General features: G+C 41.5%; 1 protein-coding gene across 1 annotated transcript in view; it reads right to left on the reverse strand.

Annotated features, from left to right (window-relative positions):
* LOC106057131 (uncharacterized) overlaps positions 1 to 18,406 on the reverse strand; it is a 57,676-nt gene extending 39,270 nt beyond the window's left edge. Inside the window, exon 1 of the transcript XR_008777071.1 lies at positions 18,154 to 18,406. The gene's annotated coding sequence lies outside the window, so the exon portion shown is untranslated. The remainder of the gene's footprint in view (positions 1 to 18,153) is intronic.
* Between the last annotated feature and the right edge of the window lie 965 nt (positions 18,407 to 19,371).

Below are 19,371 nucleotides of genomic sequence, written 5' to 3' on the forward strand. Positions count from 1 at the left end.
TTATATAGAAATTTAAATTATTTATTTGTAATATATGTATATCGAATTTAGTGACTGATTTTTTGCTTTGATTTTGTTTCGCTTAGGTGAGATTTTAATACTAAACCATCACTTGTCCCAGCGCAGCCACAACCAAGGGGGTTTTGACTTTAAAACTTTGCACTTAAATCCCCCTCTTCTATAAAACAAAACAAACAAAAAATATGCAGATGACAATTCCAAGAGCATAGCTAAGGAAGATTTTGATTTTAAAACCCCCTTTGAAATTAAGGATAAAACACCCCCCATCCATTCACCAGTCACCAGATTCTATGAGCGTGGCCAAGAGGGGTTTTGTGTTTTAAACCAGCAGGGTTTGCAGCTCTTCAATATAAAATAAGCAAATTACACACTCAAAATTCTATGAGCTTAGCCAAAGGACGTTTTGAGTTTAAACCCCCCTTCAGCTGGGTTTGAAGCCAAAAAATACCTCTTCAATATGAAAAAAAAAGCAAATTACACACTAAATATTCCATGAACATAGCCAAGCCAAGGGAGGTTTTGAGTTTAAACCCCCCTCCTCCAGAGGGCTTTTTTTTTTTAAGTTTAAAACCCCTCAAGATGGTTTTGAGTACAGAAAGCCTCTCTCTTCAATATTATTCTAAAGCAAACTACAGTCACCAAATTCTATGAGCGTAACTAAGGGGGTTTTGAATTTGTTAAAAAAAACTCCAGAGATTTTTTAGTTTCAGACTAAGACTAAGACTGCTTTATTGATCCTTACAGTAATTTATTGTGATTACAAGGACTTTTTTCTCATATAAAGACAAAAAAAAACAAAAAACAACAGAATGTAATAAAGATGATTTTGAAGATAAAACTTCCCTTTTCGATATAAAATCTAAAGCAAACTACAGTCACATAATTCCAAAAGCGTAGCCAAGAGAGGTTATGAATTTCTACCAGTGGCTGGGCTCCCTGAATAAAGTGCAGTGAATAATCTGCCGAAATTGAAAAAGACTAAATGAGGCTCATCAAAGATGGCTAAGATGGATTTCAGGAGTTAGTTATAGAGATAGGGTCTCAAGCAAGGAAATCCTATGCCAAACTGAGAGTCGATCCCTTACTAAGGTTGTGACAGAGCATTGCATGAGGTTGGTGGGACATGGAGGCCATTACAAGGAAAGTGAAACAGTGACATCCTAGTACAATTTGGTGCCACACTTTCATGGAGGTCCTCAGAGCAGGTGGGAAGAGGTTTCAGACATTGCCAGTGACAAGATTTTTGTGGAAGCAACTTGCCGCCCAATGCGCCAAACAGCGCGGTATAAAGAGCTTACGGTTAGTTCTTTGAGGGGTGTAATTTAATGCCCCAAGTGTAGATCATTAAAAGCGTACAAGTATTTTAAATTACACTCAACAAAGGAGTAGATAATTAGTATTTATTTACAGCATACAATGGGTTACACCTGACTAGACTGACCACAGGAAACCTTATTAACTCTGTGCTAAAACAATTCACCACTCACAACTAATAAAATAAAGAAACAATCTCACATCTTACACACCCCTGCTCTTGACAAGTGAGAGAATCTAAGTAACATAGGAAAAACAACAACCTGACTAACAAATTTGAAATTCGTTTTTCTTACATAAAAAGACAGCTAAATGGAAGGAAATTGGTTCAGAATCATTGGAAAATGGACAGCACATTATACAGCACACTATTTTTATAATAAATATTAAAATAATTATTTAATGACAACAAAAACAGCGAATGTCCGAATTCATGTAATGTCCGAATTAAATAAACTACTATATATCAGTTCTAGTCTATCTAAACTTCTAAACTAAAGTACCAATCAACTAATCATATATGTCTAATAATAAACTACATCTACAAACAGAATCTAGACCTTCTAATTCTATGTAGATCTAGACCAGTGATGCCCAAACTACGGCCCGCGGGCCAGATCCGGCCCACGTCGTGGCTCCATCCGGCCCGTCTTAGACAGAATATTGACAGAAAGTGAAGAAATTTTTTAAAGGCTGAAAAATGTGTTTTAGACTCTTAACTTTTTCTTGGATGGATTTCATTACAATCTAATGTATTCTAGTATTCAATTTATTTTTTTTAAATGAACACGACGTTTATTTTTTTGTTGACAAGTGTTGACAGTTGTTTTAGGTTCTTGGATGATTCCGCTGCTGTCTTGAGCTAGTCGTATTCTAAACATCTTGTGTGTAACACTGGGCATCAATTCTGCATCATTTTTGGTAATATTCTTTTGATATCAAAGAGAATGGTATGTACCATTTAATATTGTGCGTTAATGAAATGGTAGAGCCATAGGAATGAAAACTAGATTCTGAATGTAGAAATTTCTGGGAAAAGTGGAAACATATTTGCTTTTGTGGAACATGATAATAAGCCAGCATGATTAGTACAGAAATGTGGCTTTTTAAAAAATATATAAAAATATAAAAAGAAAACAAAACATTTAACAAAATATGGCGGTATTGTTGGTTTGAGCTGTAAAGAAATAGATTGCTAAGTTACACCTAGCTGAGTGAGTTGAGCGATTGACAAGAACAAAAAAGATAAGAAATGTGTCCACGGTAAGCTACAGAGTTGTTCAAATTGTGAGAAATGAAGTTTAAAAAATATAGTGCCTTCTAGCAGAGCTGAGAGAAATTATTCTGGGGAAAAAAAAGCTGATAAAGCATTGCAAAAAGAGTGAACAACTTAGGTAAACATTTCCATTCAAAACTAAATGACAGAGCAGCTGATTATGAAATATTTTCTATTGCCACTGAGGACTGCTCCAACAGATCTGGAACTGATTGACATACAATGCCAGACTTCCCTGCTTGAGAAATTTAGAGCGATGTAGACAGTTGATTTTTTCAACGAGTTGTAAGAAAAAACTTTTCTAATTTCCAATATTAAGTTTTAAGGAGTAGACAAACCTTTCAGAAATAAAACGGAAGAAACTTATCTTACGTAATCGCGTTACCTGTGTATGTAGGCCTAGTAGTGCAACGGGTTTCTAATAAAACTATTTAAAATGGTTTATAAATTCAATTTATTTTTTAAATCTATTTGATTATGTGACCCGCGACACGAGTGTTGGAAATTAAAATGGCCCGCTGGCCGAAAAAGGTTGGGCATTACTGTGACAGGTGGGGAAATGTGATGTGTGTTTGGCGCGTTTAATGTCTAGGGGATGATTATTTTTAAAGCTGTCACACACCAACCTATCAGCATATGAATCGGGAGCAGGCACGCAACGAGACAAGCAAGATAGATGCAAAAGTTAAAATAAAAGAATATTTATTTACATAAATATACATATAAGAATAAAAAGGGGGAGGGTTTGCTTCTATCTCTAAATAATACTAGGTTTAATCATCACTCTTGCACCTAATAAGAGAGTATGTCACTTTGTCCTATGACTTAGCTGGTTGTCCTGTTGATGTCGCAGCTGGCTGTGTCCTGGCTTGAGGTTCTGCAGCTGGAGGTGACGCTCTAGCGGATAGAGGGACGCCGGAGATATAGTTCTTGTGGAGTCTCAATCCCAAGTTCTAATATCTGTAGTGGGCACAGTAGGGCGGGTGGCCGGCTACCGTGTGCACAAGGTTACTGCGGGCAGAGCTGATCTGCCGTGGGCAGCGTAGTTGACAGGATATGTCCAGTGAGTTGCAGAGGGTTGGCGTAGCTATGACGTCTCGCACAGACCTGAGTCTATAGGGACGTCGCACCTAATAGGTTGACAGGTGGGCTGTCGAATAGGCGGGCAAGGCCGATAGTGCCAAGTAGTAGAGTTGAGTAGATCTCCGTAGGCAAGTGTTATATGGTCCAACAGCTCCAGGCTCTTATGTACCAATGGGATGTCAGTCTTCATCCGCCCCAAAGCTTGCAATTGATTTTTGATTTTAGGCACATCGGCACAATTTAGGCCATGTCGTGCCTGCAGTCCCTTAAGGACTACTCTCTCTCTAAACAACAAGGGCCAGATTCTATACAGTCATATCATTAAAATCAAGGTCTATTCACAGTTAAAATAGTAAAGGTAGTAAAAATTTAATTATTTGGTAAAAATCTAATGTAAATAGTACATGTCCACAAACTCATAAATCAGATCTTCGTAGATAGCCCCACCTCCCGGATAAAGCCCAGCACCCTCCCAGGGTCGACTTTATCAAATAGTGTTTTTAAATCAGTGGCTCTGAAATATTTCTCCCTGACATCCTGGTATCTGGGGCAATCAACGAGGATATGTTCCACGGTGAGGCGAGAGTCACAGTACTCACAACGTGGGGGCTCCTTTCTCTTCAGTACAAAAGAGTGCGTGATGTAGGTGTGGCCAATCCAAAGTCTGGACATGGTCGTGCTACCACGCCTAGGTGGTAGAGGCAATACTTTGTCTCAGGTCCGAGCAGGGAATTTGGGTTCCTGACACCGCATGATTTAGGGCTCTCTTTGCTTCTCTGTCTGCGGCTTCGTTTCCCTCAATGCCAACATGTGAGGGGACCCAGATGAAGGTGACATCCTTACGGTCGGCTGTTATATGGTACAACAGCTTCAGGCTCTTATGTACCAATGGGATGTCAGTCTTCATCCGCCCCAAAGCTTGCAATGCAGATTATAAATTTCCTCCTTTCTGATGCTTTAACGGCCATAAGTGCAAGCGATATTGCATGCAATTCGGCCGTAAAGATGGAGCAGCCATCGGGGAGTCTACGGGAGATTGTTTTGTTTCGAAAGGAGCAGGCACATGCGACCTTTCCATCCATTTTGGATCCGTCTGTGTAGATGGTGCCACAATCTCCATAGCTCTCCTGCAGTTCCCTAAAGTGGACTTGTAGTATGCTTGGGTCTGTATTTTCTTTTTTGAAATTACGGAGGGATAAATTTAATTTGGGTTTATTCATTAGCCAAGGAGGATTCTGAGGGGTTTCTATTTTAGAGATTTGGTCAATGGGTGGGGTTAAATTTTGGATGGGTTCTCTCATTCGAAGGCCCAACGGCCGTATGACGTTAGGCCTTCGATTGTATAATTCTGCCTCTGTGGGGTTAAATATGGAGTCGAAAGCAGGGTTCGTGGGGTTGGATTTTAGCTTGACTATATACTGCATTGCAAGCTTTTTCATTCTTATATCCATGGGGAGTTCTCCAGCCTACACATGGAGACTTGGGATAGGTGATGTACAAAACGCACCAAGACAGAGACGCAGGGCAGCATTTTGTATTGGTTCCAGTATTTTTAGGTACGACTTCCTTGCTGCTCCATATATTATGGATCCGTAGTCTAGTTTGGATCGAATTAGACTCCGATAGAGCAGCAGCAAGGTATCTCTGTCAGCTCATCAGTCCATATGGCTGAGTACTCTTAGTATGTTTAATGACTTTTGGCATTTCTTCTTAAGTTCCTTAATGTGAGGGAGAAAATTAAATTTGGAATCTAAGGTGAGGCCTAAAAATTTTGTAGTTTTCACGACAGGGATCTTCTTTTTGTGTATAAATAGTTCAGGGTCTGGGTGGAGTCCCCTTAGATTACAAAAATGCATACTAACTGTTTTGGAGTCTGAGAATTTGAAACCATTATAGTTTGCCCAACCCTGAATTTTGTTTAAACATAACTGTAATTTTCTTTCTAAGGTGTTCATGTTTTTCCCATAAGTGAGAATGACAAAGTCATCAACATACAAAGAGCACTCTATGCAAGGGGACAGCGCATTTATGATGCTATTTATTTTAATGTTGAACAGGGTGACTGACAGAATGCTGCCCTGGGGTACACCCATTTCCTGGTCATGAGTGTCAGAAGCGGAGTTGCCCACTCGAACCTGAAATTTTCGATCTTTCAGAAATTCCTCCACAAAACGGGGGAGGTGTCCCTTAAGCCCCATAAGCGCCAGGTCACGTAGAATGCCATATTTCCAGGTTGTGTCATTGTGACAAGTCAAAAACTCGCTGTCAGAGTCGCTCTAAATTATCACAGCATGAATTATTATTTTCCATTATTTATTTATTTTATTTTAATTATTTCCCCATCCTACCCCTAAATTCTCCACCCGCACCACCTTTTCCGTTCCAGGCTAGACTTAGTTGACCACATTGGAGATAGCTAGGCCACGTCTTTCGAGTTATCTTCCCTTGACCGGGGCAAAGATACGCACAGACTTTGATCTTATCGGCAGGATGTCTGACAGCCGCAGTGGACACCACCTTGTGTGGAATGCAAATCACCCCTCCACCCCCCCTTTCTCCTATGTCTCTCTTTGATCTAGGAGACCACGAGGACAAACACGCCCATTGACCTCCCAATGTGCGAATCCCATCTCTTGTCGGACTTCACCCACGTGTAAGATAAATCTTAGCCTAGGACATTTCCTGTGTCCGCCCACATTCTCCAGGCCTGTATATAAGGTGAATTAAAGCAAGTCAAACTCTCTCTTTCTCATTCGAGCTGAGCTATCGAGTCTGGACTATATCATTTATTCTCCCTCCTAGAGGAATACCTGGTGGTAAGCCGAACTTAATCACAAGTTCCATCTTAATTACTTTTGTGCTATTTCCACTGGATATTATTATGTGTATTTTGCTTATTTCATTTATATTTAATTAGTGCATTGTGTATTTCTCACTGGCGTAAGTAGAAAACATAAACATGTCCTATGTATTCATTTATGTATTGCATTAATCTATTAATGCTACGTTGCTCAATTGATCGTTGATGTAACCATGTATATATTTGTACATCTTATTCTATTTCCTTTATCTCGGTTGGCCGCCTTGATAATTTTACTAGCGCGCTGATACTGCGTCTAGAAAAGAGTTATGGGTTATCTACCCTGTATTGAATTATCTCCCCTGAAGTCATTTTACTCTAACGAGAGTTGAGCCCCTTGAACGGACACCCTCTCCATTCAAGCGCGCTCCATTGTTCTCGACCCACGGTCATATGTATACAATCGTCTGGGTCGCTGACCACCGCCCATTTCCCCCCCCCTCTCTTTCTCTATCCACCTGTGTTGTTTATTTGAGATTATTATGTCCCCTTATATGTACATTTTATATTATTATTTCCCCTTCTATGTACATTTCTATATTGCTACTATCTGCCATCTATTTTCCAAATCCCATTTGTCATCATCTCCTCATTGTGCTCTAAAGCAATTTTACCAATCTGACGAATGCACCTCAGACGAGGGTATCGATAAGATGCATGAGAGACATGTCCTAACTTGTCTTTATTTATCCGCAGCCTCCCTCAGGTGTCTGCCTATTTATCTGTTGGATTAATCACCTATTCGCTATCAAGAATCACCTATTGCCTATTTATTTATTGGATCAACGACCTATTTACCTGCATATTTGTTTGATATCAGGAATCACCTACTATCTTTGTGCTTAGTGCTATTCAGCACTGCACTAGCTCACTGACCTGCCTCTGTATGTGCTTAGTGCTATTCAGCACTGCACTTGCCTACTGAGATCTACTTCACTCTACCACTTGGCGCTATCGGCATTGCCCGCCTATTCGACAGCCCACCTGTCAAGCTATTAGGTGCGACGTCCCTATAGATTTAGATCTGTGTGAGACGTCATAGCTACGCCAACCCTCTGCAACTCACTGGACATATCCTGTCAACTACGCTGCCCACGGCAGATCAGCTCTGCCCGCAGCAACCTTGTGCCCACGGTAGCCAGCCACCCGCCCTACTGTGCCCACTACAGATATTAGATTTTGGGGATTGAGACTCCACAAGAACTATATCACCGGCGTCCCTCTATCTGCTAGAGCGCCACCTCCAGCTGCAGAACCTCAAGCCAGGACACAGCCAGCTGCGACATCAACAGGACAACCAGCTAAGTCAGAGGACAAAGTGACATACTCTCTTATTAGGTGCAAGAGTGATGATTAAACATAGTATTCACTAGAGATAGATGCAAACCCTCCCCCTTTTTATTCTTATATGTATATTTATGTAAATAAATATCCTTCATTTTTAACTTTTGTATCTATCTTTCATTGCTTGTCTCGTTGCGTGTCTGCTCCCGATTCACATGCTGATAAGTGGGGGTGTGATAGCTTTAAAAATAATCATCCCCTAGACATTAAACGCGCCACACACACATCACATTTCCCCACCTGTCACAGTCATAGGCCTTTTCTATATCGAAGAATACAGCTACTAGATGTTCTCTTCTGAGTAATGCATTTCTAATATAAGCTTCCAGCCTTACCAGGTGGTCAGTTGTTGTCCGCCCCTGCCGGAATCCGCACTGGTAGTTTGAGATCACTTTATTCCTTTCCAGGTACCAGACCAGCCTACTGTTAATCATTCTTTCCATGGTTTTGCAGATGCAGCTTGTTAGTGCTATTGGTCGATAGTTAGCTGGGTCAGAGCCGTCTCTTCCCGGTTTAGGTATCGGTATAACTGTGGCTTTCCTCCAGCTGTTTGGGAAAGCGCCTGTTTGCCACACACAGTTATAGACCCCTAGCAGGACTGCCAATGAGGGTTCGGGAAGGTGCTTGAGGAACTGGTAATGGATTTCGTCTTCTCCAGGTGCTGTGTCATGTGACTTGTCCAGCGATTCCCTCAGTTCCTCAAGCGAGAACGGTTTGTTGTAGTCTTCATTGTTCTCTGACCTGAAATCAATGGGGTGTCTTTCCTCCCTGGTTTTGACTTTTTGGAACTCTGGCGTGTAGTGTGCAGTGGATGATTTTTCTGCTATTGAGGATGCAAGGCAGTCAGCTATTTCTCTGGGGGACGTGACAGTTCGTCCTTGGTTTTTCAAATGCCCTATTGCATTTGATTCTTTCCCTTTGATTCGCCTTACTGCCTTCCAAACCGCTCTAGCAGAAGTTTTGGCATCCAGACTGCCGACAAAACTTCTCCAGGAATTCCTTTTGGCTGACCGTATGGTTTGTCTAGCCTTTGCTCTAGCTATCCTGAAAAGCTTTAGGTTTTCCTGGGAAGGATTCTTTATAAATGCAGCCAGTCGTTTTTTCCTATCGCCAATAGCACTTTTGCAAGCTGTATCAAACCATGGTTTGCTGGGCCGTTTTGGGTTTGCAGAGGTTAGGGGTACAACTTTCCTGGCTATATTTAGTAGCTTGCTAGCAAAGGTATCAGTTGGGTTCTGTTCATCGAGGATATTTTCTGTGATATCCTCGGAGCATCTTTTTTGGAATTGTTCCCAATCGGCCTTATTCAGTTTCCACCGCTGAGGTCGTCCTAATGAAGGGAGATTGTTAGTAATGATGATTGGGAAGTGATCACTTCCCCGTAGATCATTGCTAACTGACCATTTAAAGTCGTCCAGAAGTCCGGGGACGCATACGGTGAGGTCAATGCATGTGAGTGATCCAGTTCCTGGGTGCAAGTAGGTCGGTGATGCATCATTAAGTATGCATAAATCATGTTGGAGGAAGATATCCTCCAGCATACGACCTCTTGTGTCGGTATTGTTGGATCCCCACATGGTGTTATGGGCATTGAAATCCCCAAGGATTAAATAAAGCCGGGGGAGTTGTTTCAATAGGTCCTCCATGTCTGTTCGGTTTAATGGAGCGCCTGGTGGTAGATACAGGCTGCAGCAAGTGATAACCTTGTGAAGGGTTATCCTAGCTGCTACGGCCTGTAGTGTGCTCTGTAGTTCTACCCTCTCATGGGGGGATGCTATCCTTCACAAGGATACAGACTCCACCTGATGCTCTCTCTGCATCCTCAACATTCTTGCTGTAAGCACGGTAGCTTCGGAAGCTGATGCAATCTTTCAGAAATGTTTCCTGTAAGCAGACAGCTACAGGAGTCTCAGAGTCCATCAGTAGCTGCATTTCCTCGTAATTGGCCTTGAGGCCTCTACAATTCCACTGTACAATTCTGGAATCCATGGCTTATTCTAGATGACCTACTTGGAGCTATTTGGCCTTGGGAGGCCCCCGGAGGGGTTTCCCTTTATTCCAGTGACCTTGGTATTTTTATTCTTGGGTTTGGATGGAGAGGAGGACAACCCCCTTTTGGGGGAAGTCTTTCTCTCTGGAGAGGGGAGATCCCTCTGGTTAGAGCGGAGGTTATTTCCTCCTCTCACCTCGGGCATCCTCTCCGCTTTGATTTCTCCCCTTAGGGAGTTGGTCAACCTCTAACTCGGTAGAGGTTGGGGTGTCTGGCTAGGTTCTCTGAGGAGAACCTGTGTCAGACATGATGTCTCCGGGTTCTCCCGGAGTATTGGTTTTGACATGCTGCTCAGTCTCCATGCTCTCATCAGCGAGCACAGAGAACCTGTTCTTTAGCATGACAACAGGGCTTTCTTGTTTCTTCAAAGGTGTGTTCTTTGGCGGTGTTTTCTTCTGAGTTGGAGGAGGAGGAGGGGGTGGTGGGGTCAATGTGTCCGTCTGTGTGGCTATGGATCTTCCTTTCTTAGCAACAGCCTGGGCGTAGGTCTTTGTCAAGCCGAATTGGCCCTTGGGTAGGGCCAGTACAGCCGATTTCGCCTGGCTAAAGGTACATCCGTTTCTTGCCTTGTACTCCTGCACGGCAACCTCCTGTTTCCCCACAGGGCAGTCCTTGGAGTAGGCTGAGTGGCCAGCTTGACAGTTTGGGCATTTGAACTGGGCTGTGCAGCCCTTGTCCTCATGACCCTCTCCAGCACATCTGGCACACACAGTGTTCCTCTTGCAGACTGCCGCGCCGTGTCCATAACCCTGGCACTTGAAGCACCTCATGGGGTTAGGTATGTAGGGCCTCACTGGAACTCGTAGGTATCCTGCCTTCACATACTCTGGCGGTGTCCTAGTTCCGAATGTGAGGATAATAGTGGCGGTTTTGACCTCCTCACCCTCCCTGCGCCTGGTAATGCGCCGGGCATGGGTGACTCCTTCAATGCCCTCCACTATTTCCTTCTCGGAACATTCCAGTAGGTCCCTAGAGCTGATTACACCTCTGCTGGTGTTCAGACTCTTGTGTGGCATGACTTCCACTTGGAGATCACAGAGTCTTCTGCATCTTAAAAGCCCATCAGAGTGTGTCTTGCTGTCTACTTCTACAAGGAGTTCCATTGATTTGTGTAGCTTAGACACACTCTTGGGCTCTCCCACTACTGACTTGAGTCCCTTATAGATAATAAAAGGGCTCAACTTTGTCAGGCTTTTACCCTCCTCTGTGCACCTAACCACCAGAAATGATGGCCAGGTGGCACAGCTTTTTGGGACCTCCTCTTTTTTATCGTCAATTCGACGTTTCTTGCCCAGACATAGGTCTGGGCCAAGTAGTTTTGTGTGTGTTTTTTTGTCCATATATATTTTGGTTAATTCGGCACCTGTGCTCCCCACCCGCCATCAAGTCCAACAAGGGGACGGGCCATTCGGATGTCCAGAATGAGCCCGCCAGGGCTACACAGGTGCTATACTCAGTCAGCTGCTACATCGGACATGTGTCCGATACAGCAGCTCCCTGATTGACCCTCCAGCATAGGTCGACGGCCTATGCTGGTAGCTCGGCCTGACCAGCCGGTTGACCCAGAGCGGGCCATCTGGGTCTCAGGTCTAGGGGAACTTGGAGCCAAAGTATTGTGTTGTTGTGGTTTATCCTCAGATAGCCACCACTCAAACACCAGGATCTCTTTATCCCCCCTTACCCGTCGCAGTCCACGGCAAACGGACTGGTCTAGGACGTTGTGAGAATTTAAAGTTAAGGAGACAGTGTGATGATCAATGAAGGCAGACTTAGGAAAAGAGGAGGCAGACACAATGATAGAAAAGAAGTAGGGCACTTTTGAGCTCCAAAAGTGCTAAGGAAAGAGGAGCGCAGTTTAACGTCATGTCTCGGGACGCGCAGACACAATGATAGAAAAGAAGTAGGGCACTTTTGAGCTCCAAAAGTGCTAAGGAAAGAGGAGCGCAGTTTAACGTCATGTCTCGGGACAAAAATGAAGTAGTCCTGACTCGATTGCTCAGATAGAATGAGAAATGAAAGAGGGTCTGGCTTTATTTGGATCTACCTTATATAGGCCTGGAAAATGTGGGCGGAAACAGGAAATGTCCTAGGCTAAGAATTATCTTACACGTGGGTGAAGTCCGACAAGAGATGGGATTCGCACATTGGGAAGGTCAATGGGCGTGTTCGTTCGTGGTCTCCTAGATCAAAGAGAGACGTGGGGAGGGGGGGGGAGGATTGACTTGCATTTCACACAAGGTGGTGTCCACTGCGGCTGTCAGACATCCTGCCAATAAGATCAAAAGAGATTGTGTGTTTACCTTTCCCCGATCAAGGGCAGATAAATGAAAGGACGCGCCTTAGCTATCTCCAATGTGGTCAACTAAGTCTAGCCTGGAGAGGAAAAGGTGGTGCGGGTGGAGAATTTGGGGGTAGGATGGGGAAATAATTAAAATAAAATAAATAAATAATGAAAAATAATAATTAATGCTGTGATAAATTTGAGTGACTCTGACAGCGAGTTTTTGACTTGTCACAATTACTGATCTAGACTATACATATATATATATATATATATATATATATATATATATATATATTATATATATACATATATATATCAAAATTCTAAATCTAGTCTCGAGCTAGTGACAATCTAATCTAGTCAATATTGACATTAATTCAAAAATAAAATCAGTCTAAATCTAGTCTAGTGTCTAGAGATCTAGAATCACTAAGAATCTAGACCTTTATTATTTATATAAATACTTTATAATAATAATAAAGAATGATAATGATAAATTAGATTTAATTAGATCTAGATTATTCTAGATCTAGAACTTAGTCTTTTTTTTTTACTCGACTTATATTAGTCTTAGATTTAGAATTAATTTAGATCTACTAACAATAACATCTAGATCTAGTTCTAGAATATTCTTGATAGATTTCAAGACTAGATCTAGATCTAGAAACTAAAACTTGATCTAGATCTACTCTGGAGGGGGTTTTAAACTCAAAAACCTCTGGAGGGAGTTTAACTTAAAGCCCTCTGAAAGGGGGGGGGTTAAACTCATAGAATTTAGTAACTGTAGTTAATTGCTGAAAAGCAGTCTCAAAGCCAATGTACCAGTCAACATGAAGAAAAAAAAAAGAGGAGCTCCACTCTTAAACTGGGCACATGGAATGTGCGGACTTAATAAACCCGCCTCTATGAAAACTTACTGGACATAAGAGATGCCAGGAAATCTGCATTAATAAATGTTGAACTGTCCTGGCTGAAATTAGACATAGCTGCCCCCTAGGAAACCTGTTTAGCAGACTCTGGTTCAATCAAAGAGAAAGACTACACCTTCTTTTGGCTAGGCAAAGCAGAAAGTGATATAAGGGAACAGGGCGTTGTTTTGCAGTTAAAAACACGCTGCTGAACACAGTAGAGCTGAAGTGCAATGGTTCAGAAAGACTCCTGTCACTACGCCTCAACACATCAATTGGACACAAGACTGATAAGTGCCTATGCTCCTACTTTGAGTTCACACCAGAGGACAACCTTTCGTCTGCTCTCAGGGAGATTCCAAATACTGAACAGGTTATCATCCTCAGCGATCTCAATGCACTCGTTGGATCCGACAACTCTGCGTTGAACAGCTGTATTGGATGGTTTGGTATTGGAAAGATTTAATGAAAGTGGGCAAAGGCTCCTTGAGATCTGCTCACTACACTCACTCTGACTTTACCTCTTCTAGGGTTAAGACTATATTTTTTGATTGGCTAAGTCTATACTAATGAGCCTGGCAATATTTATTCTGTTTTTGGAGCTGATTTATTTGATTTATAAGAAAAGTTATTTGATTCCATACTGTCCGAATTAAATTATGATTTTCTTACCAAAATTTATTTCGGACAGCCAGTTTTGGACATCAATGTTAATGATCTTATATTATATTTGTTTGTTTGTTGTTGTTTTTTTAATAGAGAATAAATGGGCAAATGTTTGGAGTGAGCTTGGTACATTGAATGAAGTTAAATGCTTAGATCTAAACCTACTAGATAGATCTAAATTTGTATCTATAGAGAGAATAAAGAGGATTCAGTTCTAAGGCAAGAATGGCTATCCTAACCTGTACTATACTACAAAAGATAATCTGTATTAGAAATTTATTAAATAATTAATAAACAAAAAACACAAACATTCAACACACATCTAATCATGCAAACATAAAATAAGTCTAAAAGTCTATGCAGAAGTCACTATCCCAGCGACCTAATTTTGGTAGAATAAGTGTGTTCATATTGTTATAACTCTGCCATCCAGGCTAGTGCTAGAAAGTGCGCACCGTGATAGACTAGACCTAAAAGGATGTCAACATTAGAAAGAGAACGATTTCCGCCCAAGTTGAGAGCGAATATGAAGAGACTGTGCTAAGAGAAGATGTTTCGTGTACCAGTGATGTCGTGTAAATAAACGTCTATGTCTCGTTGAGTTGCCTTACTTAAGTTATTACAATTGGTGTCAGAAGTGGGATTATAGGCAACTCAACGAGAGGAGGTAGGATTCAATCTCTATGGCATCGTTAAAGCTATTACATCAGTTCTTAATTAATGAGCTAAGACAAGAGCTTCGGGACCAAGGTTTAAAACCGTCGGTAGCAGGGAAACGCTCATGGCTAATCTGCGGCAAGCTCTGATCGATGAAGAAGAAGATCCAGAGACCTATCAATTTGAAATTGAACCTGTGATTGTTGATGTAACAGGCAAGATCCAAGACTGTGAGGATGCATTTAAGGAACAAATGAACACGATTAGGATCATGATGGGGAACATGAGTAGGAACATAATGTTGAACAAGGTAGATGAAAGTGTGTTGCAAGTAGAAGGCCTAATAGACCAAAGTGATAAAAATTGTGTTGCAAGTGAAAGAAGGAATAAACTCGTTAGTTAAAGGGCAGTTACCTGGTCAGGACTGTGGCTACACAAACAGTGGTGATGGGGGCGCTGGGGATTGTAGCACCGTCTGTGACTGTGTTGTGGGCAAGTCTGGCGGGGGTGACTTTCAAGACGAGAAACATGACAACGATTGCTGCGACGATCTCAACAGGATGTGCCAAATCAAAAGGAAAGAGACAAATGAAGAAACAAGATAAGTCTGTTATGTGCCTGAATTTTTTGTTCCTGGTGTACCTGAAACGAGTACCTCAATGAGCCAGACAGATCAAGAAAACGTTGGGTCTGCGTCCAAGCTTTCTGCTGTGGACCTTAAATACCTCTGTTTATCTGTCAGTACCTTTGACTGGAACTCGAACCATGAAAGCCTTAAGACCGTTTCTGATTCCTTGCCTTGGATGTCGTCGGGTGAAATTGCTAATACAGGCCCCAACAATAGCCGAGACAGAAACAACGAATTGGACTTTGGCAGCGGCATAAGAGAAAACTTGATGCCTGGCAACTGCATCCAGGCGATTGACAAGAACTGTATATATATGCGGCGCCCTGTGTGGACAATGCCCATGCCAAGAAACCCAGCTACAAGATCTGAACTTAACAGAAATTTGTACTTCTGACCACATCAGTGAGAGTGACTTGAACGGTTGTGAATTATTTCCAGCGAAACCTGATGTAGTGGTGGATGAACATTACAAGGATGTTTCATGGGCGTACCTTACAGATGAGGCTGAGAATGACTATGTGTTTGAAACCATGGCTACCTGTGGGCCTACAACTGTGTCACGAGACGTCCATGGACTCAGCGTATTAGAACAACAACCCTGGAAACTACAATGGTCGCCACAACCTCTATTTGTGTTAAGTGGATGGCAACCCTGACCTCCACTTACTCCCCCTTTGTCAGCTGGCTGGCATCAGCGACTATCTTCATGAGGTCGAAGGAGTGACCAAGATATCGTCTCAAGCATAGCCTGGCCAACTGGAAGAAGAGAAAGCGACGGCAGCAGAAAACTGTGCAGATGGCTTCATGGGCAACAGGCACCCTACCGTCTGTGGTTCCCACTGATCGACCTCCACTTGAACTGTCAAGCCTCCACTGCACTGTTTCTTTTCGGGACGATAAGCTCTAAGAAGGGGGCAATGTTATAACTCTGCCATGCGCACCGCCATCCAGGCTAGTGCTAGAAGGTGTGCACTGTGATAGACTAGACCTAAAAGGATGTCAACATTAGAAAGAGAACAATTTCCGCCCAAACACTGAACCATAATCTTCAAATACAAAAACAAAATTTAATAAAATACTCTGAAAGACACAAAGATAAAGGCACATTCCTCGTCCCATATGCTAGGACAAATTTGTACAAATACTCCTTCTTCCCTAGTGCTATTAGAGCATGGAATGGGTTGCCTGAGCTAGCCAGGAAAACCAGTGACTTGGCAGAATTTAAGTCATTGGTTAATATGCATGACTAAATGCATGACGCGTAGGACGTAATCATCTTCTTTTTTGAAGTAACGTCTGTATTATATAAGATAAGGTAGCAATATACATAAAGTTGAGAGCGAATATGAAGAGACTGTGCTAAGAGAAGATGTTGTTTTGTGTACCAGTGATGTCGTGTAAATAAAGGTCTATGTCTCGTTGAGTTGCCTCACTTAATAAAAGTTATTACAATATTTTTATTTTTTGTGTTCATATTTATGCATAGTTTGAAAACACCTTAATGATTTCATGTGAGGGGCTATGCCTGGGGATCTTAAAATTTAGTTAATGTTAATATAGAATTATTGATGCCTAAATATAGAGACTGTCCTTAAATATAATAACAAATATAGGTTAAGGGTACAAATATAAGTAGTCATCCTTATTCTCCTTTAACTAAAGAAGATTTTGATACTTCATTTTCTTTTTTATGTCGAACCATTGTCAAATAATGCGCTGTCAAAGTCAAACTTTCAAATTTGGGCCTATAGGAATAGGTGTCAGAATAGCATATATATATATTTATATATAAACTGTACTCTATCTAGATCAAGACTTAGCCTCAATGATACTGATACGATACATTTAGTCTAGTTGATAGTCTTGTCTTGTATATAATTATATTATAATTTATTATAATAGGAATAATCTCTAGAGTCTAGTCACTAGTCTCTTAATAAGTTAATTCTAGTCAGAGTGAAATTAGATTTATTATAATTTATTCTTTTACAACTCTTTACTAAACATAAAAAGTGACAGACTGTAGACCTCTAGTAGGCTCTAGTACTACTAGGGCACTTGGGTTACTAGACTCTAGATTAGTCTAGAACTCTAGATTCTAGATCTACTAATTATATTATTATTATAATTATTATCATATATAATATAATAATATTATTAAAATACTATTATATATATATATATATATGGCTCCTTTTGTCTCGAAAGGCAATGGATGCGCCCAAGTGAGTCACTGGTTTTGGCTTAGTCTTGAGACGGGGCAGAACCTGGTGTGGCTAATCAAGCCAATTCTGGAACGGCAGACTTTGACAATTCGTACATGTGTATGCCTCTGATTTAGGGCTACCAGACAGGGCAGCTTTCTTTTTTTCCCTCTTGATTAAAGCCGCTTCAATTCTTTTGTTCTCAGCAAGGGTTGTCCCAGCACGCACAGTCTGTCTCCATGCACTCCGGTCTTTGGCTATGTTTTCCCACATACTTTCACTGATGCCTGAGGCTCTCATGTCTCGCTTGCAGACATCTCTATATGTTAGTCTTGGGCGGCCCTTGGGTCTGACTCCTTCCACAAGCTCAGCATATAAGATATCTTTCGGGATTCTACCATCTGGCATGCGGGTGACATGTCCGAGCCAGCGTAATCTTCTTTGTGTCAGGAGAGCATACATGCTGTTCATATTGGCCAATCTCAAAACTTCCTGATTGGAGACATGGTCCCTCCAAGAGATGCCCATTATGCGTCTCAGGCAGCGCAAGTGGAAACTATTCTAGATAGTATTCTATAAAAGTCACTATGTATAGATTCTAGATCTAGCTAGATCTAAATAATCTAGATTATTCTAGATCTAGATATATCTAGACTCATAGACTAGTACTCATCAGTAGTGTCAGTAGGTGAGTAGGCCTACTACAGTCTGATTCTGATACTACACTACAGACCTACAGTAAAAGTAAAGTTAGTAGATCTAGATCTAGTTACTAGTAAACTAAGAACTAAGTAAAGTAAAAGTTCTCTCGATCTATCTAGAAGTAGATCTAAGTCTAAGATTTTTGACTTTATTTACCTTTGAGTTTGAGTAGAAAATTTAATAACTTAAACACAAGCATGCTGATTCCGTGATGATAATCTAGTCCTAGAACTATTAATTGATTATATTCCACAGATGTTTTATAGATCTAGAATCTACTAGGGAAAGAATAGATCTACCGATCTAATCTATCATGTGCCTGTGATCTAGAATCTAGCAAGGCAATGATGATCACAAAAAAATCGATGCAGTCTTACGCCATGTTATTTTTTTTTCTTCGTTTAAAAATAATTAAGTATAGACTTATAAATATTGGATAGGAATCTGTTAACGTATCAATCTTAGATGTTCAGAGTTATCTAGTAAGTTGGCCTCCTTCAGTCGTAGAACGACTATGGTTGATCTCGCACACTTCCCCGTGTGGCTGTGGAGCCCTATTTTGGAGAGACACTCCCGTCCACATATATCGCAGTGGCTTTCGTTTGGCGGTAGAGGAGCTGGCCATTTTTCGCATTGTACGTTTTTCTTCCAGAGCTGAGGCCCATGTTCTTTCGCTGTCCATAGCTTCTTGGTCACTATCTCTCTCCATCTGGTGCGGTCTAGAGCTGTCTTCCCAATGGTCAGTATTCTCAGCATCTTTACAGCCCTCAGACAACGTTCAGAGTAAAAACAGCTATATAGACAGATCTCGAATATATAAGGCCTATAATGATTAGTGATTAGTAGCCTACTAGGTGACCGAGCGTGACCAAGGCGCCGGACCGAGCCTCGCTCGGTTGAATAATTTCTTAAGGAAGGAACTAGATCTATACCCGAAGTCATTTAGGACAAATGTGTGTAATTACAAAAATGAACGCTCGGGTAAATACTACCAATCCGAAGAGTTACTTTTGGCGATTAGAATATTGAATTGAAACTAAAAAGTCTCTAAGTCCCCCAACACTCCAACAAACCGCAGCTCACGTCCCGTCGAGTCGTAGTTTAACACTGCATCTTTAGCGTAAAAATATTTGGCCTATTAATTATTGGCTCGGAAGAAAGTCTTTGCAGTGTAACTTCTCAAATGGTTACGTTCAGACATTTAATATTGCAATTAGTATATTCATTATGTCTTTTACTGTTGCCCTGGCTGGATTCATATCACCAAACTAGAAGTTTATATACTCTCACTAGTTGTATATATGCGCTTGGGGGACGAACGTATGACAAAAGCAGTCTTTTTTGTGAGCGGTCGACGTAACAGAGGTGCCCAAC

Source organism: Biomphalaria glabrata, chromosome 3 (genome assembly GCF_947242115.1).
Source record: "Biomphalaria glabrata chromosome 3, xgBioGlab47.1, whole genome shotgun sequence".
Lineage (NCBI taxonomy): Eukaryota > Metazoa > Mollusca > Gastropoda > Planorbidae > Biomphalaria > Biomphalaria glabrata.